Here is a 6,000-nt window from a genome sequence, read left to right as displayed (position 1 = left end):
ATGAAACGGACTGCTGGGAAATACTTAGAATAGTAAAGGTATTTTGGACTTTTCACATCCTACGTTGCTCCGATTGAGCTGAAATTTTGTAGGCACATATAAAATGCCATTCTCTACAACTTTTAATTTTTAACCTAAGGCCAAAACAGCTTCTAACATACAGATAAAAATTCGGACAGAATGTTGAGACAATTTTCCAGATTTTGGAAATTTTGAGTTTCTAGTGAATCTTTCCTTAATTTCTTGGTCCAATCACTACCAAAACACCATATAACACCTCAATTGCAACATATAAACATCATACAATCATTTGGGCAGAATTTTCCCCAAACCCTAGTCATCAAATAAGAAAGGGGAAAACTTCTAAAACATGCTAATCATCCATGATTTCACCATAATCTCAAGTTGTTAAGCTTAATTTAACAAGATTGAAAGTAAAACTTGGAGAGATAAGTTCTCTTACCTTGGTTAGAGGTCACTAAGAGTAGCCCAAGCTTCCTTCTTCCAAAAGCTTACCACAAATCACCACTTAATCACTCAAGAACAAGTTTAATCGGTTTACTTTGTTTATTTTCTCACTAAGTTGTTGGATTTGAAGATGAAATGAAGAAATTTCTCTTGGTGTTTTCTTCCCTCTCCCTCACGGCTCCTTGGCAGAAATATCAAGAGAAATGAAGCTAAGTTTGTCTTATAATGAAGCCAAAAGATTAGAACTAATGGTGTCCACAAATTGCCCAACACTTGGCCTAATCTTGGCCACTCATTTTTCTCTTTCTTTCCCTTGCTTATAAGCCACAAATTTCGGTCCCCTTAGCTGTAATATAAGAAGATATTTTGCTCAAATGTCAATGAGCTTGTAGGGTAAGAAAGTGGTGGTCAAGTGGTGCGTTCAAACGGTAATGCGCGGGACCCGCCGGTTCGCGCCGTTTTTCTTAAAAACTCACGTACTAGGGTTTTTACTTCCCATTCACTAACTTTATATCATTGCTACTAATCACATATTATTTCTCACTCAAAATTCACTTTTAATCTGCAAATTTAATCCTTACTCTGTACCGAAAATTCATCCGGCGAAACATCGCGAAAACCCTAATTTTGCTCCAAACTTGAAACCGAAGCGTAAAACCTTATTTTCTAGGTTTATTTACACTTATCATGGAATAATTGGATAGTAGGGCTTTAATAAATGATAATATTCAAATAAAAAGAAATTTTTAAGAAAACGTGAGGAATTTTCCAATTCCAATAATTAAAATTAGGGTTTCAATTAAAATAGGAGAGATTTAGGAAAACCGGTTAGTCACAAGTAAACTAGGGTTTTTGGCTACAATATTAGGGTTTCTAGTCTTTTAAACCAAAATAAGGTTTTAAATCAACCCAAAGAAATACACTTTAATATTTTCTTCACAAACAACCTCCTAATATTCGGGATGTTACAATCTCCTCTCCTTAAAAGAATTTCGTCCTCGAAATTCATACATGCACTTCGAATAACATAGGGTATTTTCCTTATATATTCGTTTCCGACTCTCAGGTCTCACTATAGCCAAAACTGAGTTAAATAGTAGGAATCACGAATCGTACCTTCTACGTTCCCTTCCTCCTTCTACGGTCCAGGGTTGGTCTTGGTCGAGTTATGGGCCCTTTTCTTTTCTCGTAATAGAACTGAACAATCAGCAATCCAATGCTTGGTGCTCCCACATCGCAGGCATTCTCCCCCTCCTTTCCAACAATTCTCCTTAGTATGATTGGTTTTTCCACAATAGCCACAAGATAAGTGGAGGATTAAAGTTTGATCTCCTTGTGAGACAGCTTTTAGTTGCCCTCCTCCAGCTGAGGCTCCTCTCGGAGTACCTTCTTTTGATGTCTCCAAAATTTTCACACCACTAGCTCCTCGGCCTACTTTAAAGGGCGGCCTATCTTGTTCGCCTTGCTCTTGACTTTGATTTTCACTAGGTACATCCCTTTTTCTTGAATGGAAGCCCTTCACTTGTGCCCTTGAAATTGCTATCCTTTGGGCTTTTTCTGGGTTCTTCGTAAAAGTTTTACCTTGTGCCATTGCTATAACCTCTTCAGGCATCCCTTCGTATTGTCTTTTTAGTTCTATGTTCTCGTGCAATAACTTAATTTTCTCCGAATATTCGTGTTTCCATTGCCTTTCCCAATGCTCGGCTAGTCTCTTTTGGACCTCTATTTCATTTCGAAGAATTTCGATTTCCTTATATATATCATCCAATTGTGCCATCTCACAGATTCACTGGAACTCAAGTGATAGCCTGTCAGGCAGATCAACAGATCAGGGTAAGTAACTAAACACAAGTAATAATCTAACCATATACCGGTTGGTTGAAAAATCGAATGAGACGGACGGGAGGGTAGAACATAATCGGGGCAATATCTTAAAATGACATCAAGGAAGCATAACCAAGGGAAGAAGAAAGAAATCGGTCTTTGGCGAGACTTTCTCGACATATACTACAACCTAATCATCCTCTATAGGAACCCTAGCCAAACTATTACTCGATTCGTCCATGAAAACACTCCTGGGTGTTCAGGTACAAGAATCCACAATAAGGTAATTCACAACTCGAGCCGGCCGGTCCCAAGAGTAAATTACCCATATTAGAGATTCCTACCCAGCATACATATCTAAGGTCCCCAACAATAGACAATTGTTCCACACTTAATAAGTCAATCCCCACAGTCCAAGAACCTTCTCCCGGCACGAGCTCGATAGGAGCTCTGATACCATCTGTGACGACCCCACCTCCCCCTAAGGCGTACCAAAGGGTTCGGCAGACCGCCTGCCCAGCTCTCGCCAGGACTCACTCCCTATCTCAAACGAGTCATGTACACACATCCATGAACCATAAATAACATTCCCAATTCAAGCTTATAATTTACATTAATAGAAATCGAGGTACAAAGTCTCAATACACCAAACTAGTTCAAAACGTATACAATCCAAGTACAACATGTTCCATCCGAGGAATAGCGCGAGTACAAGTCAAAAATCAAACAACTAGTCTATGCTAGACTTTACATAACTCACACCTCGCTCGTACCCCTGAAAGGAAAACAAATGGAGTGGAATGAGCTAAAAGCCCAGTGAGGTTCCAAATAGCAAATTGACCATTATTTATAAGTACGAGTTTTCGATATAGCAAAGTAACGAGCATAAAGTGTTCATAAATGTGAACAGTAACACGTCAAGTAGCAATCTTAAAATGAGCGAATGTAGAAAATTTTTCAAAAGAAACAATAATCCAATAAACAATAATCACTCCAAAGTATAAGGATACGGATGACTCTCAGGAGCCAAATTCCCATTACATTACTAGAAGCTTGATCCCGTAGTAGTTGACACTCCGTCAACTTTCAAGTAAGTAACCAATCCAGTAGAACACCACTTAAACGACTCTCCGTCCACCGTTCAACCCCCAGCTGGGCCCAAAATCCTCAAGAACACGGGTGGTAATACTCGAGTATACCGATTAGTCGAGGAGATATCACTCCACTCAACAATACAAGAGACCCAGGGTTCGTTACCCAATCGACCAAGCCCTTGCCGGCTCGACTAGAGTAACTCGCCACAGGGTTTCTGGAATTCCAGCAAGTGCGCGCATCATAAACAAGTATATCAAGTCAATTGCAACAATAAACAAGTATATCACGTAAGGGCAAGTGCGATAAAGTACACTCTTGCCCTTACAATTCACGTATATAACATGTAATCAGATTGGTCACGTATCAAGATATAGTGCTACTGGTCACTTTCAGGTTATACTCCGAGTTCGGAGTCCAAATCTGCGATAAAACTCAATTTGAGAACTTTGAAACATGACCAGAGTTCGAAACTTAGACGTTTCGTTCAATAAGAATCAAGAAATTGAAATTCACTTGGAGAATACTCGTGAGATACTCGCTCACTTTTTAAATGATAAAACTTTGTAACATTTATACTTGAAATGGTCATGCGAGTCGAAAGTACAAGGGAAAACGTACTTTGAGCAATCATTATTTCATTTCTCAAGGGTACAAGTTCGGCCAAGTCCTTACTTATATACCTCGAACAAGAAGACTCAAGTACCCTAGATGGTTCAAGTACTATTCATATCAACTCGACCCAAGTCGCAAGTGTATTTATATAGTCCTCGAGCGTAAATTTGGGCAGCATGCCCTTTGTGTTTACCTAATTTTCCAGCCATTTAGGCTTCATTATTTTTCCTCAACCAAAACCCAACATCACATGTATCAACAATTCATGTCGAGAGCCGTTCCATAGGCTCACAATATCATAATAACAAGAATCGCATTAAGGACAAGTGCAGAAGTTCAATTTAGCACAAGACAGATTTGACGTACAAATGCGGAAATAACATATCCGAGGCTACGCTTATCGGATTGAGGCGTAAATTATTCCGTTTTGAAGCTAAGACACAGAGCTACAATGTTCATGAAGGTCACTTTGTCCAGTTTCTAATGTAACTTGGTCAAATTCTCAAATTACTAAACCAGAAACCAATTCGTCGGCTGTTTAAACGCATTACGCTGTAACGGACATAACTCAGTGTACAAAAGTCCAATTCAGGTGTTCTTAGAGGCATTTTAAAGCTACTTCAGAACACTACAATTTTCATTTTTTGGCCCAGAGCTAAATCAGTACGAATCCTAGTCAAAAAACGTGATAAACTGGACTTAACTGATGAAACGGACTGCTGGGAAATACTTAGAACAGTAAGGGTATTTTGGACTTTTCACATCCTACGTTGCTCCGATTGAGATGAAATTTTGTAGGAACCTATAAAATGCTATTCTCTACAACTTTTATTCTTTGACCTAAGGCCAAAACAGCCTCTAACATACAGATAAAAATTCGGACAGAATGTTGAGACAATTTTCCAGATTTTGGAAATTTTGAGTTTCTAGTGAATCTTTCCTTAATTTCTTGGTCCAATCACTACCAAAACACCATATAACACCTCAATTGCAACATATAAATATCATACAATCATTTGGGCAGAATTTTCCCCAAACCCTAGTCATCAAATAAGAAAGGGGAAAACTTCTAAAACATGCTAATCATCCATGATTTCACCATAATCTCAAGTTGTTAAGCTTAATTTAACAAGATTGAAAGTAAAACTTGGAGAGATAAGTTCTCTTACCTTGGTTAGAGGTCACTAAGAGTGGCCCAAGCTTCCTTCTTCCAAAAGCTTACCACAAATCACCACTTAATCACTCAAGAACAAGTTTAATCGATTTACTTTGTTTATTTTCTCACTAAGTTGTTGGATTTGAAGATGAAATGAAGAAATTTCTCTTGGTGTTTTCTTCCCTCTCCCTCACGGCTCCTTGGCAGAAATATCAAGAGAAATGAAGCTAAGTTTGTCTTATAATGAAGCCAAAAGATTAGAACTAATGGTGTCCACAAATTGCCCAACACTTGGCCTAATCTTGGCCACTCATTTTTCTCTTTCTTTCCCTTGCTTATAAGCCACAAATTTCGGTCCCCTTAGCTGTAATATAAGAAGATATTTTGCTCAAATGTCAATGAGCTTGTAGGGTAAGAAAGTGGTGGTCAAGTGGTGCGTTCAAACGGTAATGCGCGGGACCCGCCGGTTCGCGCCGTTTTTCTTAAAAACTCACGTACTAGGGTTTTTACTTCCCATTCACTAACTTTATATCATTGCTACTAATCACATATTATTTCTCACTCAAAAGTCACTTTTAATCTCCAAATTTAATCCTTACTCTGTACCGAAAATTCATCCGGCGAAACATCGCGAAAACCCTAATTTTGCTCCAAACTTGAAACCGAAGCGTAAAACCTTATTTTCTAGGTTTATTTACACTTATCATGGAATAATTGGATAGTAGGGCTTTAATAAATGATAATCTTCAAATAAAAAGAAATTTTTAAGAAAACGTGAGGAATTTTCCAATTCCAGTAATTAAAATTAGGGTTTCAATTAAAATAGGAGAGATTTAGGAAAACCG

This window comes from Coffea arabica, chromosome 6c (genome assembly GCF_036785885.1).
Source record: "Coffea arabica cultivar ET-39 chromosome 6c, Coffea Arabica ET-39 HiFi, whole genome shotgun sequence".
Classification (NCBI taxonomy): domain Eukaryota; kingdom Viridiplantae; phylum Streptophyta; class Magnoliopsida; order Gentianales; family Rubiaceae; genus Coffea; species Coffea arabica.
The sequence above is the reverse complement of the archived record's forward strand: the minus strand, read 5'-3'. Positions refer to the sequence as shown.